Genomic DNA, 24469 nt, shown 5'->3' on the forward strand with positions numbered 1-24469 from the left:
GATGGTGGTGGGGGTTGAGGTTGAGGGTGGTGGGGGGGTGATGGTGACGGTGGTGGGGGGTGAAGCTGATGGTGGTGGTGGGTGTAGCTGAGGGTGGTGGGGGTGAGGCTGAGGGTGGTGGGGGTGAGGCTGAGGGTGGTGGGGGTGATGGTGGGGAGGGGTGATGGTGAGGGTGGTGAGGGGTGATGGTGGTGGGGGGTGATGCTGAGGGTGGTGATGGTGGGTGATGGTGGTGGGGGGTGAGGCTGAGGGTGGTGGGGGTGATGGTGAGGATGGGGAGGGGTGATGGTGGTGGGGGGTGAGGCTGGGGAGGGGTGATGGTGGTGGTGGGGGGTGAGGCTGAGAGTGGTGGGGGTGATGGTGGTGGGGGTGATGGTGGTGGGGGGTGAGGCTGAGAGTGGTGGGGGTGATGGTGGTGAGGGGGGGAAATGGTGGTGGTGGGGGGTGAGGCTGAGGGTGGTGGGGGGTGTAGCTGAGGGTGGTGGGGGTGAGGCTGAGGGTGGTGGGGGTGAGGCTGAGGGTGGTGGGGGTGATGGTGGGGAGGGGTGATGGTGAGGGTGGTGAGGGGTGATGGTGGTGGGGGGTGATGCTGAGGGTGGTGATGGTGGGTGATGGTGGTGGGGGGTGAGGCTGAGGGTGGTGGGGGTGATGGTGAGGATGGGGAGGGGTGATGGTGGTGGGGGGTGAGGCTGGGGAGGGGTGATGGTGGTGGTGGGGGGTGAGGCTGAGAGTGGTGGGGGTGATGGTGGTGGGGGTGATGGTGGTGGGGGGGTGAGGCTGAGAGTGGTGGGGGTGATGGTGGTGAGGGGGGGAAATGGTGGTGGTGGGGGGTGAGGCTGAGGGTGGTGGGGGGTGAGGCTGTGGGTGGTGGGGGGTGGTGGTGAGGGTGGTGGGGGGTGGTGGTGATGGTGGTGGTGGGGGGTGAGGCTGAGGGTGGTGGGGGTGATGGTGAGGATGGTGAGGGGTGATGGTGGGGGGGTGAGGCTGGGGAGGGGTGATGGTGGTGGGGGGTGAAGCTGAGGGTGGTGGGGGTGATGGTGGTGGTGGGGGGTGATGGTGGTGGTGGGGGGTGAGGCTGGGGCTGGTGGGGTGATGGTGGTGGGGGTGATGGTGGTGGGGGTGAGTGAGGCTGAGAGTGGTGGGGTGATGGTGGTGAGGGGGGGAAATGGTGGTGGTGGGTTGTGAGGCTGAGGGTGGTGGGGTGATGGTGGTGGGGGTGATGGTGGTGGGGGTGATGGTGGTGGTGGGGGGTGAGGCTGAGAGTGGTGGGGGTGATGGTGGTGGTGGGGGGTGAGGCTGAGGGTGGTGGGGGTGATGGTGGTGGGGGTGAAGCTGAGGGTGGTGGGGGGTGATGCAGGGGAAGGGACTAGCCAGTCTAACCCGACAGATATACATGGCATGCTTACATCCCTCATGTCATCCATGGGCAAGGTGAACTCCAGGCTGGAGAAACTGGAATCGGTCACCACAGCCCTTACCTTGGCTGGGTCAGTCACTGTGACCCCTCCGCCACTGGTCGAGTTGCCACTAGTTTCTCCAGCCACCACCTCTGACGAGCAGGAGGTTAACCCTGCCCATATGATACCTGAGCACCTTAAGAAAGACATCCTGGAAGGTAAAGATGTCAACTTAGCTGCACTACTAATTGCCTCCCAGGATGTGGTGGAGCATAAAACTTATGCGTATGAGGATATTTCTGTGGTGGTAAAGTCCAGGGATGCACGCCTAAACAGGAAACTCACCATCCCGGAATTTGTGTTGGCTTTTGGCATCTACCGGGATGTCATATGTGCCGTTTACCCACACAGGCGTGAGGAATTTGACATGTATATGCACAAGCTGGTGGACCTGGGCAATAAATATGGTGGATCGGCATTCTACGATTACCATAGATCTTTTTCTGCAAAAGTGTCAGGCGCCTTCTCACAGTACGGGACAAGGTCCAACTGGAGTAAGATAGACACAGTGATTTTCTGCAGACACTTTGCAGGGCTAAGGACACCGGCTTGTGCATACTGCTCCTCCATGTCTCATTCGGCAAATTTTTGTCCCACCACTGCTAACGAGCATACCCACGTGCAAGGACCTAGCTCCGCTGGTCCTACGGAGAAAATAGCTAAAGACAAACTGGGTAGACCTATCAAGTTTCTGGGCAAATCCCAGATATGTAATAACTTTAATGTTGGTACATGTAATTACAGCGGTTGTCGTTTGTTGCATATATGCTCAAAATGTTTCAGGGCACATGCAAAAATCATGTGTCCCAATAAAATGTATCCCAAACAGTACCTAACGTCTATCAACATATCCCTACTTGCGACATTTCTGTCACAGCATCCATCTACACATTTAGTAGATTTCATAATCTCTGGTCTATCAGAAGGATTCCACACAGGTATCATACATATGCCTTCAGGAATCCTGGAATGTCCAAATCTACAATCCGCCCAACACAACCCTACAGCAGTTGACACACTCATAGCTAAAGAAGTGTCAGAAGGTTTTTTATTGGGACCTTTTCAATCCCCTCCTTTCACTACATGGAGGACAAACCCTATCGGGGTTGTCACAGGAAAATCTTCCAACAAGCAGAGACTTATTATCGATTTGTCGGCACCACACACCTCTACCACTCCCAGCCTCAACTCCTTAATACCATCGGAGGAATTCTCCCTGCAATATTCCACTATAGACCACGCCATTACGGCTATCTTACAGGCAGGAGTCGGTGCATGGCTCAGTAAGACCGACATAACAAATGCATTCAAACTACTACCAATCCACCCCACACTGTGGCACCTACATGGCATCAAGTGGGAAGGGAACTACTACTTTTTCTCACGACTAACTTTTGGTTCTAAAAGTAGTCCAGCCATATTTGACACATTTGCCGAAATCCTATGCTGGTTACTACTCAATATATCCAGATGCCCTACAGTCATACATTATCTGGACGATTTCTTAATGGTCGAGGAGAATTCTTCCCCTCCCACTAGCCTGAAAGAGACTGTCAGCCTATTCAACCAGTTGGGGGTCCCAGTCTCCCCTACCAAGACCGAAGGCCCAGATACCATCATCACTTTCCTGGGCATCATGCTAGACTCAGCCAACATGCAAGCTAGCCTACCACGCACCAAGGTAGAAAACATTCTGACAAACATCAACCTCTATATACAACTACGCACTTGCAATCGCAAAGAATTACAATCTTTACTGGGGTCACTCAATTTTGCCATGCGTATTATACCTCAAGGCCGTGCTTTCATATCACGTCTCCTCAGCATGTTCCCACGGTTTCTACATGATGCACACAGATTGACCCTAGATACCCAAGCCACGGCAGACCTTCTCATGTGGAGAAACTTTTTAAACTCCTGGAACGGGAAAAGCATGTTCCTCCCTCAATTGTCTGACACTTCTCCTACTGTTTGGACAGACGCGGCGTCTACCACAGGTTTTGCAGCAATTTTTGGGAACGAATGGCTTTGGGGTAGCTGGCCTTCAGAGGTGCAGGACCTGGAGTGTTTTTTCTCTACCTCAGCTCTTTTCGAGATATATCCCATCGTGGCGGCTGCCGTGGCATGGGGACATCTATGGACAGGTTCATCAGTCAGGTGTTACTCAGACAACCAAGCAACCTGTTCCATTATCAACAAAGGTCGCTCCAACTCCCTTACTATCATGAGATTTTTGAGGAAACTCACTTGGTTGGCAGCATGTCATAATTTTTTCTTGCACTGTGTTCATATTCCAGGTATTTGTAACGAGGCAGCTGATAATTTGTCTCGTTTTAAATTCCAGGCCTTTCATCAACTTCTCCCATCAGCCGCGCTCACAGCCACGGCCACTCCACTGTTCCATCAGCTAACAATGGACTAGACGTTATCATGCAACATTGCAGAACTTTGTCCCAACTAGCTCTATCTACAAATACCAGGAAAACCTACAACAGAGCTTTCAGTTTATTCAAAAGATTCCTGTTGGAACACAACATATTACAACCATTCATCATGACATCTTTTTTAGGTTTTGCCTCTTTTTGCCACCTCAAACTCAAACTTTCTTACAACACAATCAAACTATATCTTACAGGCATCCAACATCACATGCTGACCTTACAACCCAACAACTCAAGTTTCATGTCATCATACCAAATCAAGAACATCCTTAGGGGTATACAAAGATCCGAACCCCCGCATACAGCACAGAGGCTTCCTATAGATTTTCATATCCTTAAGAAATTATCACAACTACTAGATCTAAAACCCTTCTCCTTCAACACAACACTAGTCATCAAAACAGCTATTTATGTGGCTTTTTATGGGTTTCTGAGACCTAGAGAGTTTACCGCCATCAATACAACACAATCCACTCACCTACTGCTTCATTCGCACTTAACCAAACACATGGACTATTATATCCTGACACTACCTCATTCAAAAAACAGTCAACACGCTCCACCCGTAGAGGTTAAATACTATCCGACTCACAACAGTTGGTGCCCCGTCCAAATACTGGACTCTTATACAGAGAGTCTCAAGGCACCACCATCACAACCACTTTTTGTTCTACGAGGTTCAGTTCTCACTACTACCAACTTCATGACCCACGTTAGGTCATTACTAACACAGCTGGGACTCAAGCCAGCTAACTATTCAGGCCACTCCTTCCGCATAGGAGCGGCCTCCACAGCCTCCAGTGTTAACATACCGGTTCATGTTATCAAGACACTGGGGCGCTGGAAATCATCCGCTTACACACGGTACATTCCTAACCCTGTACAAGAAGTAAGGAATGCTTTTCAGAACATGTCTTGTTAAGTTGTATATTGGTAGTTTGTATTAAAATGTTGAAACTTCTATTTTTGCCCTCTTTATTTTCAGGCCTACCTCATCGTCGGTTTCGGCACACCACAACCGACTTGCTACTTTTATACCATCCTACACTTATTAGGTCTTATTTCTCTTTGCCATCATGAGCCCTTCACACAAGTAGTAAGGCCTTTTGGCCTGTGTTTGTGGGAGGGGCGTATGACACACCCCTTCCCTACTTAAGGGACACCCCTTACCTGGCTCCATACCTTCGAGGTCAGCGTTGCATCACCCTCCCACCCACACCTCTTTATCAACTCCTTTTTCTTACATTTCTTCTTGGTAGGCCCTCTTTATTTTCAGGCCTACCTCATCGTCGGTTTCGGCACACCACAACCGACTTGCTACTTTTATACCATCCTACACTTATTAGGTCTTATTTCTCTTTGCCATCATGAGCCCTTCACACAAATATATATATATACATATATATATATACATATATATATATATATACATAACTGATAGACAATTTTTTACTTTCTTCGCTGTATTACAAAAAACAAATATACACAAAATGTATGGGATCGTCCACACCTGTTGGAGTGGAACTGAGCGTATTTTATAGCTGTTGCAATATGTGAATTTCATACAACGTGTTACTGGCTGTCTAGAAGCAGTGATTTGTGTGAGCATTAGGTAATTACAGACATCATGTTAACTGCTTTCTTATTTATAGGAACTGGGGACAAACCGTGGGTAAACATGTTTTTTTTTTTACTCTTGAACAAATTAAGAGGAAATTACTTCGCTGTTGACTTTGTGCATGATGCACTGTGTGAGAAAAAAAAATCTGCGTGTTAAATCCCTCCAAATATCCCTGTACTGCTGAACAAACTTTCACCATTCATGAAGCTACAAAAGGGAATAAGGAAATATATTTTTTCTATGATTCACACAACGCAAACATGGGGAAAAAAAATCGAAATCTTACCTCTTCTTCTTTTAATGGGACAATATAGTGTTAGGAATTCAAAGCTGTATTCCTAACACTAGAGTGTCCCTATGCCCCTGCCTCTCCCCGTGGCATTCAAAGAGTTACATACCCTTTAAATACTCACATTATTCCAGCTCTGAGGTCACTCTGGCCTGGCTCTGTCACAGCCTCCTCTGACATCATCGCCAGCACATCCAGCCTTCCCCATAAGAAAGCACTGAATCAATGCATTTCTATGGGGATTCAGAAGATGCTGGACGTCCTCATGCAAGGAGTTAAACTCTGTGAAACTGCAGGAAGCGCCTCTAGTGGCAGTCTGGTAGACAGACACTAGAGACAGTCTTAACATTGCCATGAAAACATTGCAGTTTCTCTAAAACTGTGATATTTTCAGTTGCAGGGTTAAGGGACAGGGACCCCTTCCATTAAATTAAGTGGCCTGGTTGCCTATAATGTTCATTTAACTCTTTGTTTCCAATACATTACTTTGCACAAAATGAGGAATACCGGTTTACACTTACTTGGGTTTATTATCTAATTTTATTGAAATTGTGTAACTAAATGCGGTAACTAAACTGCAAAATAAAACTGCAATTCATTCAAATTTGGGCTGATCCAGTGATCGTATGAATTCCCTATATCTCAACCAGCACATAGACTAGTCACAAAATGGCTTGCACAATGTACGAGCATGTTCATTTTGATTCAGGGTTCCGGCACAGGGTGCCAAAAAAACAGATGATTAATGGGGGGAAAAAAGATGATTGGTGGCTCGGGGATTTCTAATGTGATTTACTCTTTCTAGAAGTCTCTAAATCAGAGACTACTGATCATTATTTAACTGATTCTTACATTTATATTTATGGTGGAAATGACATTAGAATTTACAGCTTAAAATACTTTCATTTCATGCGTTTTTAATTTTTTTTAAATATAACACCAATAAAAGTTAAATGTTATCTATTACCACATTATTTATTTTGTGTTTCAGGTTTCCAAGAGAGCTAGAATCCTTCAGTCCGGTGGTAGACCATCAGAGATCTCTTAGGAAGATATGGGAGACATAAATATTTTGCAGTAGGATGATTGGTCCAATTTCATAGGAAATTGCTGCCTCTTGAGTTTAGCTCCACTGAGCTAAGCAGTTAGGAACTAACTGGACTGGTTGTATGACTGACAGCCAGATGGTTATAACAAGATTTTCTAATAAAAGTTCCAACTTCTGAAATCTTCACTTTTTGTAAAATGAAGAAAAAGAGGACACAATCTTCACACATAAAGCACTTCCGCAAGCTAAAGTTCTTTATGTGTAAGTGGTCCTTTAAGCTTCAAATATCTATTTAAATAATTTGCTAGTGGACATGAGCATATGCTACTAATATAGTTAGAGTGACTGAAACTAATTCATGACATAATGGAAAACATGGGACACAAACATAACCCTAAAGTCCATCTCAAAATGGTATAGTTACTCTTTAAAAATATACATATGTAAAATGTCCGTGCTTCTTTTATTCTGAAAAACTGTTATATAAAAAAAAACATACAGTGCTTCTCTGCTAGACACCAAATTGTAGTGAATCAAAAATGGAACGCAAAATTCAAGCTAAAATAACCAAGCTGTTTATTTTTCCAAATCAAATATTTTACCTTAAATTTGTATATACACCATTTTCACTGTCTAGTTAGTTAATCTTATTGTGATGAAAATAAGACATGAATTCTCAATATTTTGAACAAAGTGTCATCAAGTGGACTGAAAGATTTGGAGGAATCCCAATTTTTTTTTTTTTTAAAGAGTGAATACATTGTGTCATTGCCAAGATTATAAGAGTTATTCACTAAAGTCAGAATTCAAAGTGAATTTCAAATTTAAATGGATACTATAGGCATCAAAACAACTTAACAAGCTTAACAAAGTAGTTTTGGTGTAGAGATCGTGCCCCTGCAGTCTTACTGCCATTTAGGAGTTAGATCGATTTTGTTTCTGTTTATGCAGCCCTAGCCACACCTCCTCTGACTGTGGCTCACAGATCCTGCTTAAAAAAAAAAGTTTTATTGTCAAACAGATGTTAACTTGCTTTAGATGTTTTTCTCTCCTGCTCTGTTGAACAGAGGATCGTGCACGCTCTAGAAGTCTTAACAGAGCAGCAGATAATGTGATCTTCATATACACAGAATACAATGAACCTGACTCTTGTTTTATTGTATTTCTCGATAGATAGGTTAGATTTTTTTTTATATTTTAGCCCCCTCTCACCCTCTTTTGTCCATAACTACAATTTTCCAATATTCTTAAATAATGAATGTACTATTTTCCAGTGATTGTGGAAAGATAGACATCAGACTAGTTCTTGACACGACTAGAAGACTAGACTAGAAGAGTCTGTAGAACATTGGAGTTTGTTCCCTTAACATCTTTTCATAGTAGATTGTAGTGAATTGCATAATGTAGGCTAAAAAGTCAAGGTGTGAATATATCCAAATTGGCATGTTATTCCAAATGAAATATTTTGCCTTATTTTCTTTGCTTTTTTGTTTAAGTTCAGGAGTCGTTTTGCCATGGCTTTGTAACTAAATGTATACCTTTTATATTAATATTGTGCTGTTTAAAGTATAATTTGTTACAATAACCCTTTGAGATATTTTAGTTGAAATTCAACTCTTTACAATATAATTTATTACGCCCAAAAAACAAACAAAAAAAACATATTGTTATTGACATATTTAATGAAACTGGCACAATACATTGAAATATGATTGTTTTAACGTAAGTAACTTGACTATTATACAGCCACTGCCAACAGAGCAAAAACCAACAGGTTGGTATAAAGGGGAGCATTTTAACAAAAATTCCATGACAGCTACATGGCAGGTTCCGGGATAGGAACGGAAGATTATTAAACAGTATCCATTTAAACTCTACATAGAGGAAACTGCTTTTTCTAGCAATCAGTGAGTTATAAGAACATCAAAATAATTTGATACCAGGAACATTCCGTATGTTGAAATTTACATTTACATAAAAACAAACAAAAAAAAACAGGCATTGCAAACTAATACAATTAGCGTTTCCTTTACCTTGTGAGGAAGTAGCCCATACCGACTGAGGCTCTGGGGTTATTGTTGATAGAGAAATTTGTATTTGTCACTGCGCTTGAATGTCCTGTGGGTGCGGTAGTCACACTAGTATTCTGTGGAATTAAGAAAAATAATAATTACATTTCAATCTTATGTGACGATAAAATAAACTAGAAGTAAAAACATTTTATTTGACAAGATTTAGCAAATTAAAAATGGCTTGCGGTGGATGTGTAGGAGTTTATGTTTAAAAAATAATCCAATTTAAATGTTAAAGATGAACAAGTAAATAAAAATGTATTCCATTCTTCATAGTCCTTTAAATCAGAAAAAAGGAGAAGTGTAATAAAGTTGTTATAGTGCATGACTCTTCTGTCTCTTCATCCTTCCTTTCTCCTCGGCTATAAAACTGATGCAGAGAAAAGGTATCAAATTTGCAGTTTACAAGTTACTGGGAAATGCAAAATACTATTAGACTCACACAGCAAAGGGTTATGGGAATAATAATACTGTATCAGTTAGCTATGTCTGACCTAGACTAGTCTTTCTTTCATTGGGATTCCTGTTTGGCAAAACCTACAGTGCCAGTATACACATCACAATAGGTGTAAACAATTTGTGTTGTTTTGGAAGAGTGCACAAAACATGTGGTAGCAGCTAAAATTAAGAGTACCGTATATACTCGAGTATAAGCCGACCCGAATATAAGCCGAGGCCCCTAATTTTACCCAAAAAAACTGGGAAAACTTATTGACTCGAGTATAAGACTAGGGTGAGAAATGCAGCAGCTACTGGTAAATTTCTAAATAAAATTAGATCCTAAAAAAAATATATTAATTGAATATTTATTTACAGTGTGTGTATAATGAATGCAGTGTGTGTGTGTATGAATGCAGTGTGTGTGTGTATGAGTGCAGTGTGTGTGTATGAATGCAGTGTGTGTGTATGAATGCAGTGTGAGTGTATGAATGCAGTGTGAGTGTATGAATGCAGTGTGTGTATGAGTGCAGCGTGTGTGTATGAGTGCAGCGTGTGTGTATGAGTGCAGCGTGTGTATGAGTGCAGCGTGTGTATGAGTGCAGTGTGTGTGTGTATGAATGCAGTGTGTGTGTATGAATGCAGTGTGAGTGTATGAATGCAGTGTGAGTGTATGAATGCAGTGTGAGTGCATGAGTGCAGTGTGTGTATGAGTGCAGCGTGTGTATGAGTGCAGCGAGTGTATGAGTGCAGCGTGAGTGTATCAGTGTGAGTGTATGAGTGCAGTGTATGAGTGCAGTGTGTGTATGAGTGCAGCGTGTGTATGAGTGCAGCGAGTGTATGAGTACAGAGTGAGTGTATCAGTGTGAGTGTATGAGTGCAGTGTATGAGTGCAGTGTGTGTGTATGAGTGCAGCGAGTGTATGAGTGCAGCGAGTGTATCAGTGTGAGTATATGAGTGCAGTGTATGAGTGCAGTGTGTGTGTATGAGTGGTGTGTGTGAGTGTGTGTGAGTGTGTGTGTGTGTTGCAGAGCCTTGGTGGGGGGTGGGTAGTTTTTTTTATTATTTTAATTTGTATTATTTAATTTTTTTTATTATTATTCATTATTATTTGTATTTATTTAATTTAATTATTATTATTATTGTATTATTATTTATTATTTAATTATTATTATTTTTTATTATTACTAATTATTTTTTTTCGGCCCCCCTCCCTGCTTGATACATGGCAGGGAGGGGGGCTCTCCTTCCCTGGTGGTCCAGCATTGGCAGTTCAGTGGGGGGAGAGGGGGCTGTCAAAGCTGTAACTTACCTGTCCTGCAGCTCCTGTCAGCTCTCTCCTCCTCCGCGCGGTCTGTGCAGCTCCCTCTGTCAGCTCACAGTGTAAGTCTTGCGAGAGCCGAGATTTACACTGGGAGCTGACCGAGGTGCTGAACGGACGGCGCGGAGGAGGAGGGAGCTGACAGGAGCTGCAGGACAGGTATGTACAGCTCTGCCAGCCCCCACAGCCCCAGTCTGTATTATGGCAATGCAAATTGCCATAATACAGACTATTGACTCGAGTATAAGCCGAGTTGGGGTTTTTTAGCACAAAAAATGTGCTAAAAAACTCGGCTTATACTCGAGTATATACGGTATTTATTACATCATGGTTGATAAATTATATATTATATAAATTATAAATTATTCTTAAAGAGTATCAGGGATCGTGTGTTTTAAAAAAAATAAGCACTGGTGCAAAATCTGGTTTTCTATACAATTCAGAAGAGTCTAAAGGCAGTTCTTTTGATGTCAATTTGAAATAACTTTGTTGATTATCATTATAACTTTTTGCCACACGGAGAAAAATAATCTCTACAAAAATGTGAAACTGCATTCTGAAATGTAACACCATACACACAGCACGCTTACCAATATTTTCACCATCTATGTATGGACACCCTTCTTTAAGGTTTCTGAGTCTCAAAATCCTAGTGACCTACTTTTCTTCGCTACCCTTACCTTTTGTGTCACTATACCCCACTTCCTCAAGCATGTAAAGTAATTGAGCAGGGCACTCAATCCCTCTGTCCCTGTGCGTCCAACTCGCCTGGTTACAAATACATGTCTGTTAGTCCACCCATTGTACAGCGCTATGGAACTTGACACTTTATAAATAATAATTGTGTGAGGGGCAAATTACGGCCGTATAGGAAGTAAAAAGGAAATAAGTCGGTTGAGGTGTGCCGGAACCAATGATGTGGTAGGCCTGTTATAAAAGGTGAAACCGGAAGTAATATGACGTTTCTGTTCGGTCCGTGAAACCGGCAGTGACGTCACCCGGAAATAATGAATGCGTTTCAAGCTGGAACGCACGCCATCATCTGCAAACAATCTCTTCATCCTAAAGTGGAAAAGTGGATATAAAAGCAGAATCTACTCGGATTGGAGACATACATCCCTGAGGAAGTCCAGAAGAGGACGAAACGCGTCGGAGCTGCTCATTGGTTCATATTAAATTTAATTTCTTATTTTATTTTATCTTGTTTTATATTGCTGGTGTTGTTCTTGACATTTTCTACTGTGACTGGACTGGCTGAAAAACGTGGATTCCACTTTGATGTGGAGACATGCTGTCTTTTATCTGACACATTGTGAGTGCAATATATATAATAAATTGTTATTTTTATATACAATCTGCACTATCTATTTCTTTCCTTCTATTTTGAGTGGGCAAGAAGATTTGTTACTTCCTATCCAGAATTACATCGCTGGAGGTCCCTCACACTTCATTATTCCCTAATATTAAGGGAGATACGCCTGAATTCATCTCAATCTTGTTCTCTTGTTCTCTACCACCCCCACCCTCTATATGTATTAATGGTATTACACTATATACCTTTATATTTTTCCATATAGATATATATCTAAGGCAGAATATACCTACGTTATCCAGTTTGTATATATTTTTTATTATTATTACTTTGTGGTGTACACGCACAGTTTTTTCCTTTGTTTTTTTTTCCTTTCTTCTTTACTACTGTATGTTGAGTGTTTGTAAGGGAACACTTTAAAACCTTAGGTACTCTGTGTAATATAGCACTTACAGTTAACTTCTTTTTTTTCTGTACTGTTATAAAAGAGGGCCCACCCATGAGGTGTAATGAAAGTATAGATAGAGGGAGTGGAGGGTGGGGACATGCGAGTCGCTAAAAAAACGTACGGGATGGAGGAAGGTGAGAAGAGGGGTTTAAATAGGTACCATGCCCCTCCCACAACTGCAGGCCAAGCCTTTACATTTGTGTGATGGGCAAATAAGGCCGTATAGGAAGTAAAAGGTAAATAAGACGGTTGAGGTAGGCCTGTTAAAGAGGGCAAAAAATGGGTCAGAAATTAAAAACAATCAACAAAACCTAATCGCCTAGCTGTATGATAAATGCCGAGCGAGGAAATAGTTGCCCAGCACTTTAGCCAGCACTCTTAATTGTGCCAGGGGAAGCAAGGTATATTAAACGTGTTGTCCCCCTACGGTAGACTAAATGTGGGGGAGAGAAGGTGATCAATAGACTGCATGAATAGGTGAGACTTCCTAAGATAATGCTGCAAGGAGGACGTGGTGGCTGGGGGAAACTATGTGAGACCCAAGAAACTTTGGAAGCTGGAATAGCGGCTCAACAGCTAGATTACAACGTTAAAGTGACTAGTGTCCATCAAATACAGCCTCACATTTGTGTTTAACCCCTTGTGCGACATGTCATGATTCCCTTTTATTCCAGAAGTTTGATCCTTAAGGGGTTAAACAATTGATCCAAAAGAAGGCGAAAAACCCAGTTTGAAGCGCTGTCAATTTGCAACAAGCTGGGAAAAAAATCCTTCTTGACCCCAGAATGGCAGTCAGATTTTCCTTAGATCAAGCAGTTATTGCCCTACATTAAAGGTTGATGCCCGGTTCGTAGTGACAGGCATTTAAGTCTGATAGTGAATGAGATACTTGGATGATGATGTGAAATCTATAAATTTGAAATTTCCTGGAACCTGAAACGCCTTGAGTATGCTAAATAGTCTGGTATGAGGACATGAAACTGCGTATGAATGGTAAACCAGTACAACATGTGGAGTTGTGTACCGGATATGTAGAGTTGATGCAAGTAGAGGTGGCAAAAAATAAAAATGCGAAACCAAAATGCAGACATCATAGCTACCGAAACAGTATCGGTATATGCGAAGAAGGAGCCTCAAAGGGGAAGAAGGTCCGAACACATGAACCGCAAGCAGTGGAAAAAGCCAGACGTGACCACGAGCTAATCAGGCTGGAAGCCCGTGGTTGGGCCCCCGAAAGGTGCAGGAAGTCTGGATCGGAACCAGCCAAAGTGGCAGATGCCAGTTACCCCAAACTGCCATCCGACACCGTCCCATAGACGACAGCAGCGAAGACAACCAGGAGGCGAAACAGAGTAGCCGCAAGCAGGGCCGGATTAACATAGGGGCTGATGGAGCTGCAGCTCCAGGCCCAGGCCCATGGAATAGGCCCATTTAAAAAAAAAAAAAAAAATGTTTTTTTTTTTTTTTTTTTTTACACACTACTCTTAGGTTTGCCACCTGACTGGTATTTTACTGGCACAGCCAATACTTGAGGCTGCCGTGCCGTGCCGGTATTGCAGTAATACCAGCAATACAAATGCAGGTATTTTTCTCAAAATAATTAGATTACTCTGCAATACCAGCACCAGCCAGTAAGGGTCACTGTGTGGAGAGAGGCAGGGATAGGAAGTTACAGCATTTTCCTGCCTCTCTCTACTACTTACTGATCCATAGGGAAGCAGCAACACAGCACAGAGTCCAGACAGCAGCTCTACAGCTCAGGTAAGTGAGGGATGGGGGGAAAGGCAGCAGGGACACATGGGGACACTGAGACACTAGGGGGCACATGGGGACACTGAGACACTAAGGGACACTGAGATACTAGGAGACACAGACACTAGGGGACACATGGGGACACTAGGACACATGGGGACACAGACACTGGGAGACCTGGAAACACTGAGACACTTGGGTACACTGGAAAACATGGGGATGCTGAGAGACATTGGGAGACACTGAGACACTGAGACTGTCCCCCATCCAGTCTCGCTAGTGTCTCAGTGTCCCCAAGTCTCCCAGTGTCTGAGTCCCATGTCTCTCAGTGTGCCTAGTGTGCCCATGTGTCTCAGTGTCCCTATTTGTCCCAGTGTCCCCATGTGTATGTCCACAACTGTCCCCATGTCTCCCAGCCAGTGTCCCCTAGTCTCTCAGTGTCCCCATGTCTCTGTGTCCCTAGTGTCTTAGTGTCCCCAAATGTTTCAGTGTCCCCATGTCTCCCAGTGTCTGTGTCCCATGTCTCTCAGTGTGCCTAGTGTCCCCATGTGTCCAAGTGTCCTCATGTCTATGTCCACAACTGTCCCTATGTCTCCCCAAGTGTCTGTTTCCCAGCCAGTGTCTCCCAGTGTCCCCTAGTCTCCCAGTGTCTGTGTTCCCATGTCTGTGTCCCTAGTGTCTTAGTGTTCCGAAATGTTTCAGTGTCCCCATGTCTCCCAGTGTCTGTGTACCTAGTGTCCCCATTTCTCTCAGTTTCCCTAAATGTCTCATTGTCCCCGGGTCTCTCAGTGTCCCTGGGTCTCTCAGTGTCCCCGGGTCTCTCAGTGTCCCCGGATCTCACTGTGTCCCCAGTATCCTAGTGACATGGGGACACACTGAGGCATTGGGACACTGGGAGAAATGGAGACACTGGGAGACTAGGGGACTGGGCGGCATGGGGACACTGACACTGTGATACATAGGGACACTGAGTGACTTGCGAGACTGAGACACTGGGAGCACTCCATCTATACAGCAGAATCAAACTGTGAGTAGTTTGTTGGTGATTTTACAGAATTTTCTCTGATGTCACTCCTTGTGATTACACAAATGATTAAGGCTGGTATTTTATTCCAAGAAAGGTGGCAACCCTAACTACTCTTCACATACTCTTGCTTAAAGGAGCACTATAGGGTCAGGAACACAATCATGTATTTCTGACCCTATTATGTTAAAACCACCTGGCCCCTTCTTGCCTCCCTGGGTATACTAAAATATAACTTGTATTCAAGTCTGCAGCTGCTGGCTCTGCCTCTGAACTGACTGTCTGTTGACATCATCAGAAGTGGTGGTCTGAGCAAATTACAATACTTCCCCATAGGATTGGCTGAGACTGTCAACTAGGCAGATCAGGGGCAGAGCCAGCACAAGTCCAACATAGCCCTGGCCAATCAGCATCTCCTCATAAAGATAAATTGAATCAATGCATCTCTATGAGGAAAGTTCATTGTCTGCATGCAGAGGGTGGAGACACTGAATGGCAGTGCTGCACACTAGGCAGTACTGCCCCAGGAAGCACCTCTAGCAGCCATCTAAGGAGTGGCCAGTTGAGTTATTTTCTCTGAAAAGACAGTGTTTACTGCAAAAGGCCTGAATGGAATGATTCTACCTACCAGAACAAATACAATAAGCTGTAGTTGTTCTGGTGACTATAGTGTCCCTTTAAGTTTGGAATCTTAAGAGGGATGTATGTGAACAAAACTTGTGTGGACTGGCTAACAATAAAATTAGTTTAGGTAATGCAGACGTTGGTCTCTCTAACAATGTGGCATATCCTCTTTCTTCTACACTCACTGCATACACCTTTTCTCTGTCTCAGACTATATACCAGGAACTTCTGCCTGCTAATAAGAAGGTAAGGAGACAAGTGGACCTGCGAGTGCTAGGGGACAGTCCTTAGAAAGCGTTGAGCGAGCGCATCATTAGACGCATTTATGTCAAACTCAGAATGCTGCCTGCTTAGTATGCCCTTAGTTGGACAGCCTGCAGGATTGGCGGGCAGCCTGACATGCATTCATGCCAGGCTGGCCTTCCAATTCTTTGGACAGACATTCCCCCTTTTTGGGCATGTTCTCCCCTTTTGGCAGGTCTGGTCACGTGATTCGCACCAGGGGCCCCAACCCTTTTACCATGCCCATTGACTTCCTGCTTCACTGGACACTGCTGTTAGGGGGTATGGATTTACTTGAAAGATGAAAGCATAAATCAGAGAGATTAGCATAGAGTATGTGTTTTCTTATAGCTGCATCCTATGAGTTTCCCTCCAGCACCATCTCCATCAGATACATGACGCTTGGGAGGTATGACTGTTTTAGTGTTTTTGGTCGATAAGATTCTGTAATTAGGTCTATCATAATTGTCAGCACCAGGCCCAATGTGCTCTTAATCCGGCCCTGGCCGCAAGCACCACAGCGTGATGGGTACCAGACCAAACCAGAGAGCCCGGGCGGACAATACCACATCAACGCCTAGCAGCGGAGACCTGCTAGAAAATGAGACGAATAGGCAGCGCATAAGTGACCCAATGTGTGTGTGTGTGGGTATGTGTATGTATATGTGTGTGTGTGTGCTGGCATACTAGCTAATGCCAAAAGGCAAAGCAACTAAAAACTAGGTTTGGTGACAGGTGAGGCCCTGCTAGATGCCAAGCGGCATGAGAGGCTCTATCTATGAGTTGGCACGAGGGGATAACGTGACCACTGGACGTTGTAGTGGGGTGTTGGCCTCTCGGTGACAGGTAGACATAAGATAGAATGGGAGTGACAGGTGAGGCCCTCCCTATGCCACAATGCGAGGCGACTAACTATGATTTGGCCCGAGGGGCGTAGTACCTCAGAGTATGAGGATGGGTGTTGGCCTCGCGGGACCACTAATCTAAGGCGAAGAAGCCAGGGGGTAATTACCAACTAGTGGACCCTAGGACCCTGACAACCAGCCACAGCTAACTAAGAGGGGAGGGAAGGTAGTGTGAGAGAGGACGGATGTGCTGAACATGTATCGAAAAACGTGATGGTGAACGAGGAAATACCGCAGGGCAGATCGTAACAGAAAGCAGAGTAAGCATGTCTGAGTCCAAGCGGACAGGCTGAAAGGAGTGAGCTCGACTGTAGGCAACAGAAACCGTGGTGGTGTAAACCCCACAGGGGTCACGAGACCCAGTGCGAGCGTGTGTGTGTGATCGTGTGCGGGAGTGCTGCCATACTAGCTAAAGCCAAACAGGCAAAACAATTAAAAACTAGGTTTGGTGACAGGTGAGGCCCTGCTAGATGCCAAGCGGCGTGAGAGGCTCTATCTATGCTTTGGCGCGAGGGGATAACGTGGCCACTGAACATTGTGGCGGCCTATCTGTGACAGTTAAACATAAGAATGGGAGTGACAGGTGAGGCCCTCCCTATGCCACAATGCGAGGCGAATAACTATGATTTGGCCCGAGGGGCGTAGTACCTCCGAGTGTGAGGATGGGTCTTGGCCTCGCGGAACCACTAACCTAAGGCGAAAAAGCCAGGGGGAATTACCACTAGTGGACACCTAGGACCCTGACAGCCAGCAACAGCTAACTAAGAGGGGAGGGTAATGAGTGAGAGAAGGAACGTACTGTGTGAACAAAAAGAAAAAGGGGGTGGGGTACGAGGAAGAAACATAGGTCCGATCGTAACAGGTGGGCAGAGTGAGCCCGTCGGAGTCCAGATGGTCAGGCTGTAGAGAGTATACATGGAAAAAACAGGAACAGAAAACACATGCGCGTGTATAGCCCACGGGGCTCATAAGGGCCAGAACAAGCGACCGGCAACAAAAACATATGCTCCTTCAGGAAAATAACGCAGCATGGGTATGGCGGGCCGTCGTGGCCCAGCCAAGCATAGAAATAAAAACCTGAATAATATATAATAATATCAGAGTCAGAGCATACTGTTCTTAAACATACAGTGTTAAAAGGAAAAGGCAGTGGAGACACTAAGGGGATTAATCACTAAACTGTGAACTATAGTGAAATTAAAGTAGCACTTATATAATGGTAGGCAGTCGCCATTTAAGCACATAATATTAAAACATGAAAAAACACACCCAGCCGAACGTTCCTGGGAGGTGATCTAGGGCAAGGTGTGACCCATGAACCATGCACAAGTATAGGTAAAGCGGCTTCTGCGCATTCCTTTGCAAAATTAATTTAAGCAGAAATATATTGTATACTGGTCCTGAACAGTTTGACCTATATATGGTTTCCTAACTTTTCTCCGAACTGCACCCAACACACATTAGTATGGCCACATGGACGCACGACCACAAGTGAGTGCATAAGTGCACGAGCGACTACCGTCAGCCAAGAATGCCGGAAAGAGACGTACAGAAAGTCGAGCCATCCGCGGAGGCAGCAGCGCAACAGCAGCAGCAGGGCCGACCACCTCCCCCCCCTGAGTCACGGCAGATGGGAGCGACGCGGAAGGCGAGACACAATTCCTCCAGACAGCAAGCCCCAAACACGCACACCATGCTTCCGCGGCGGTGCTGGACCGACGACAAGCAATACCTGCAAATACATCTCCACCTGCACCCCGAGACACCAGCAAGCAGGAAGATAATGGTAAATGCCAGTGCAGAGCCCAGGATAAAAACAAGTAGGGGGGTTTAAATAGGTACCATGCCCCTCCCACAACTGCAGGCCAAGCCTTTACATTAATAATATCATGTCACACTGTCACAATATTTGCAATGTGTGATGGATATATAATAGAATATCCATCAACCTGTCTATTGCACATATCATAAAAACAAGTTATTGTTATAGACAGACATTGTACTGGAAAATAGACTCTACTAACTCTATAAGGGTTACAGATAGAGTCCACTTTTGAGACGATCTGACCCACAGCAGTTTGCTAGGTAAGTTCTGAAAATTTATAAGGTTAGACCGAAAATCTTTAATCCAAGGACGGGTCAAGGACGCATTACTAGAGTTTTACAGTGTACGTATTGCCCATGTAATGTTTCAGCGTATATAGGACTTTTTTTCTTAGTTTAATTTATTATATAAATCTCTTCTTCCATGTGTCTGTGCTTTGTTAACTAGCGGTTAAACTCCAGGCTAAAGTACTACAAATGCACCGTGAGAAAGATATGTTGCATGACATATTGAATATGCATTTATTATAACGCGGCTCAGTGGCCAAGAGCTCTATAATAATTATAAAATGTATGCTTCACAAACTATACTTTTCACTGTTGATTCATGTGAAGAAATGAATGAATGGTATATTAAAATGTTAATTATACGTTTCTAGAAAAGGTTAATTGCAAAAATGGGCATCGGAACCCGCATGTTGTTTCATTTTATTGCATGCGAGTCGCGGGGGGAAAAAATGAAACATATTGTTTGACATCTTCCAAAAATGCATAGCAGTTTAGAAATAAAGGAATAGACCAGCAATACACGAGGAATGATATCTGGAGCTTTTCAGACGGCACGAGCGATTCTCTGAGATCACAGGGTCGAATTCCTTATTGACGAGGAATTCTCTACCAGGAAATGCTGGTATGATCTGTCTTACTCTAATAATCCAATTTAGGTTTTGTTGCATTGGGTTTATTGGCAGTGCATTATGACATGCCTGAAGCAAAGATAATGAGTTACCGACACAGGAGACACATAACACAGGAGGAGTTGCGAGACAGAAAACTCCAGCAACATTGATATTTTTACCTTCACAGGAATAAGAACATTTCAAACAGATTCTATGTGTGTAGCCAGTTGGAAAACAATTGATCCATCAACTGACTGGTCTCTGTGTCTGTCGCACTAGCCCATTTCTGTTTACATTTCCAGCATGTTGGGACTTGCTGTGTGTTGAAGGTTCACACTATTAAAACTCAGATGCATCGGCCATTGTCTATGCAAGATGTTGCATTCTCGTAGCTGTCGGGTGAGATAACCATCATTATTTTTCTAGAGCGTTAATTTCTACAATGATGGCCAGACCATATCTGTTTTGTTATCGGGGAATCTGAGTGATAGGGACACATTTTTGTTTAATAAGCAACCCTACAAAGAAAGACTGCATCCCTACAAATAAAAATGATTTATGGGCTGTCAATATCCATATCATAGGTGGAGCCTGTGCAAAATGTGTGTTCTATAGAGAAAATTGTCTGGATTTACGCAAATCTGGGTGGAGTTTGACCTGAGTAGGCAGATACATTGTTAAGTCTTGCCTAATCTTGTGCTGCCAGTACATAGATTAGACCAGATGAGGGTTAAGTCAGTCTTACAAGAAGATTGGAGATTGATAGGGGCAGGAGGGGAATACAAAATAGAAACATAGAAACTTAGAATGCGAAGGCAGATAAGAACCGTCGTTTGGCTCATCTAGTCTGCCCAATTTTCTAAATACTTTCATTAGTCCCTGGCCTTATCTTATAGCTAGGATAGCCTTATAACTACCCCATGCATGCTTAAACTCCCTCACTGTGTTAACATCTACCACTTCACCTGGAAGGCTCTTCCATGCATTCACTACCCTCATGGACATTACCTAGGGAGAGTGCAAGCAATTCAGGTTGGGTAAAAGTAAATAGGGTTATTAACTACAGAAAGTAGAAAAGATGGGAATTTACAGTTTAGTTGGAAAATAACTATTTAACGTGAAATGAAGGAGAGAACACAAATTGTATAATTTAGAGGAAGAATAGGAAACAATAAATATATTAATTATCTAGGTGGAGGCAGGTAGGTCGTCCTTAGGGAGGATGTTACAAACATACTATTTTATCGAAATGCAATAGATCATTGACACAGCCTTCTAGCAAAAGTAGCTATTAATTAATTCTAGATTTGCAGAAGGTGACTGCGTAATAAATAGTCACGAGGTTTCAAACAGATAGTAGAATCGACAACTCCGAGACTGCTGTTTTGCTTAAAATGTTACAATTTTACATTTTATCAACTGGTGACTATTTCCCAGTAGGTGTTAGACAACCTGTCGTCTATCAAGAGGTTTTTGATTTCTTTATATATTTTATCTTGAAACTGTTTCTTTAGTGTCTTAAAACTGCTGTATTCTAATAAATTCTATTACATGACCATTCACCCGCATTTTCTCTTCGGCAGTGTTGTGGTGTGACTTACATTCGTAGACCCTATGGGTCTAACGAAGGCAGAAAGATTAATTACCTACAGATGCTTATTCATTTTCCTTCGCCATGAGGGGATTGCAAAACAATAACAAATATTATATAATGAAAGTCAAGTTTGACCTGCATATAAGCCAGAGCCAAATCCAACACTTTATTTTGTGTCATTTCTGTGCTTTGGGAAAATTTACTAATAATATATTCATAGTTGGATCGGGTGATTAACAAACAAGAAGAAAAGTGCCTGTGATTATTGTGGATTTAATAATTCAATTCGTAGAGGATAATTATTCCGACCTTTCCGTTTGCAGAACGGTAAAAAAAAATGAAAAAAATGAGTATTTAACCCCTTAAGGACCAAACTTCTGGAATAAAAGGGAATCATGACATGTCACACATGTCATGTGTCCTTAAGGGGTTAAATTTAGGCACGCTATGGTGGTAAATTTAACCACAATTTCTTTCTATTTAGAGTGCAGGCATAAGAAAACATATAATCAACATACTGCTGAGATCATTAGCAGAGAAACTTAAGATCTCAAATTGAAACCATAAATGGATTCATCTACCACCATTTGAATAGTGCTTTTGGCATATAATAACTAAAACATAGGATATTTTTTCCAATCTTTCTTCCTTCTTTTTTGCATGCTTTTGTAGTTTTGCTACCTCTTCTCTATTATCTCTAATAAAGCACTCACCTGACCTTTTCTAATGTCTCATTTTTATTTATCTATAATATATCTAATGTATAGAAATATTACGGAAAATATATTTTATATGCTGATTTAATAAAGGGCTTTTCTACTCTGTAATTTTATGCAGGATGTGTTATTTTACAGCTTTAAACCGAAAGGTATTATCTAGACGAGACCTCATGGTCTTCTTTGATTAGCATGAGAAGACCAGAATGATCTTAGAAGAAGGGTTGCATGTGCCAACATATGGTGTTCAATGACTTTCATGTGATTATTGATTGGAGATTGCTCCAGAGTAGAGCAGCGATAATTCATCCTGGTCTCATGGTTGAATGAGTAAAAGAGGCAAATATCATTTACACTTCATCAACGATGATTACCAGAATAGTCTTCTATTTTAGGGCTGAGCAGAGAGCCTGGTGGTCAGTATGACATGGAAGAGAGGCTCACAGGTTTAAAGTTTTATTTAAGGTGAAAAAAAAGTGAAAGTGTTGCCCAAAATATTAAGTGCATTGTATAATCGGACTTCTCTAAGAACATCGTATTTCTGGACTGGATATCACTTGATGCATGGGTAGATTTGATTTTTTTCTTCAACGCAGCAGACATTAAAAATAACGATTGTATTCAATAAGAAAGGGAATTGATGTACTAATTTAGGTCACACTAAGATATGTACTAATGTCACACACTCAAATGATACCATGATCAATATTCACATACTCATACTTGTTAAAATTAGCTGGTGAGAAGCTGAACCAGGAGACCTGGACTCCCATGGTGCCATAGCATGTCAGGATGACAGACAGTCCTACACAGCAGTTGACCAGGACTGGCTGTATAGAAAGCCCTACTGACATTCTCTCATATAGAAAGAAATGTCCTTGAAATGCCTTCCACAGAATAAGCACTTTAATAGTGCATTTGCACTGACTTTTATTTCTGGTCCCCAGAATAAGAATATTTAGCCGAAGGCCATGAAAGGGATGGCAACTATTAGTCTGGGGGTAGAGATAAACACATTTCTTGCACAAGGTATGCACATATATCAGGGGTTCCCAACCCAGTCCTCAAGTACCCCCTACAAGTCCAGGATTTAGGGATTACCCTGTTGTGTCTAAAGCGTTTTTGTTTTTTGTTTCTAAAAACACCTTAGACAGATAGATAGATAGATAGCACAGGCCATAATCCCATACACAAACCCAAACTCTGCTGGGCTGGCAAAGGCCCTGCACAATCCTGCCTGCTGCCTTATTTTGCAGAGTTGTGCAACCAGACATCCAAACACATTTACCACCCCTTTTACTTTCAGAAGAATTGTTTGTGATTGCAAGTAAGACCCCCTTTCCATCTCTTCCATGCTAGGGTACTCAGAGATAAGTTGCTTCCCTGCCTATTTGTTAGTGTTCACATGCACAAGGTAGAATGAATACACAATGCCCTGGACTAAAAATCTGCCCCTCCAGCTATGCTAAATGCCAACCATAGGAGAGGATGGCAGAGGATCCAATGTTTAGTTAATTTAATAGTGTAGTATAATCTAATGCAACGCCAAACTGAAACCGTTTATGCACAATACTGTTAGTGGGGGCTGGTGCAAAATGTTAGAGCTTAATTAAAGTATCTAGGCTGCATTATGGAACATTTTGCTTTGGCCAGCCTACAATGTGACCTTGTCCAAACCAATTAGGCATCATGTCATCAAGCATCTATCCATATGTCATTTACAAGAACCTCTTAGACACAGTCACTACAAGCCATCGACTGCAAACACATATTTGAAATATCATACCAGCCACCTAAGGAGCTATAACTATATAGGGCATCTTGTAAAACACCACTCCGCTTTTTTTTTTTGCTTTTTTTTTCTTAAAAGAACGCTCCGTGTACCAAGTACAGTTGTTAATTTTTTACCTAAAATTCATGCGTTTTTCTCCACATTGAAAAATCTTTGGTTTAGTTAAAAAAAGAAAAGAAGAAAAATCTTTTGTGCATAACTCCATCCTTTTAGCAACCCTCTCCTAGAGCAGTGGTTCCCAATCAAGTCCTCGAGTACCCCTAACAGTCCAGGATTCAGGGATTACCCAGTTATGTCTAAGGTGTTTTTAGAAAGAAAGAAAAAAAAAACACTTGAGACCCAACTGGATAATTCCCTAAATCGTGGACTGTTGGTGGGTACTTGAGGACTGGGTTGGGAACCACTGATCTAGAGATTAGTGTGAGCTGAGAAGCTGACTTGCGCCCCCCTTACAGCCAATCAGATTCCTCTTCCTCTCTGTGCAGTATTTCAAAGAATTGATAAGTAGAAAGGGGGCAGTGATTTTAGCAACTCAGTTCAAACTGATTTCTGATTGGCTGAGTTCAACACATACTCCGAGTACATATAAAACAGAACAGAATTTGTGCAA

The 24469-nt window shown here is 43.0% G+C and overlaps 1 protein-coding gene across 1 annotated transcript in view; it reads right to left on the reverse strand.

Moving 5' to 3' along the window:
* The window catches only part of TENM4 (teneurin transmembrane protein 4), a 1183725-nt gene that overhangs the window by 659241 nt on the left and 500015 nt on the right, over positions 1 to 24469 (reverse strand). The window contains exon 4 of the mRNA XM_063431236.1: positions 8890 to 9002. The gene's annotated coding sequence lies outside the window, so the exon portion shown is untranslated. The remainder of the gene's footprint in view (positions 1 to 8889; positions 9003 to 24469) is intronic.

The sequence above is a fragment of the Pelobates fuscus genome, chromosome 1 (genome assembly GCF_036172605.1).
Source record: "Pelobates fuscus isolate aPelFus1 chromosome 1, aPelFus1.pri, whole genome shotgun sequence".
Classification (NCBI taxonomy): domain Eukaryota; kingdom Metazoa; phylum Chordata; class Amphibia; order Anura; family Pelobatidae; genus Pelobates; species Pelobates fuscus.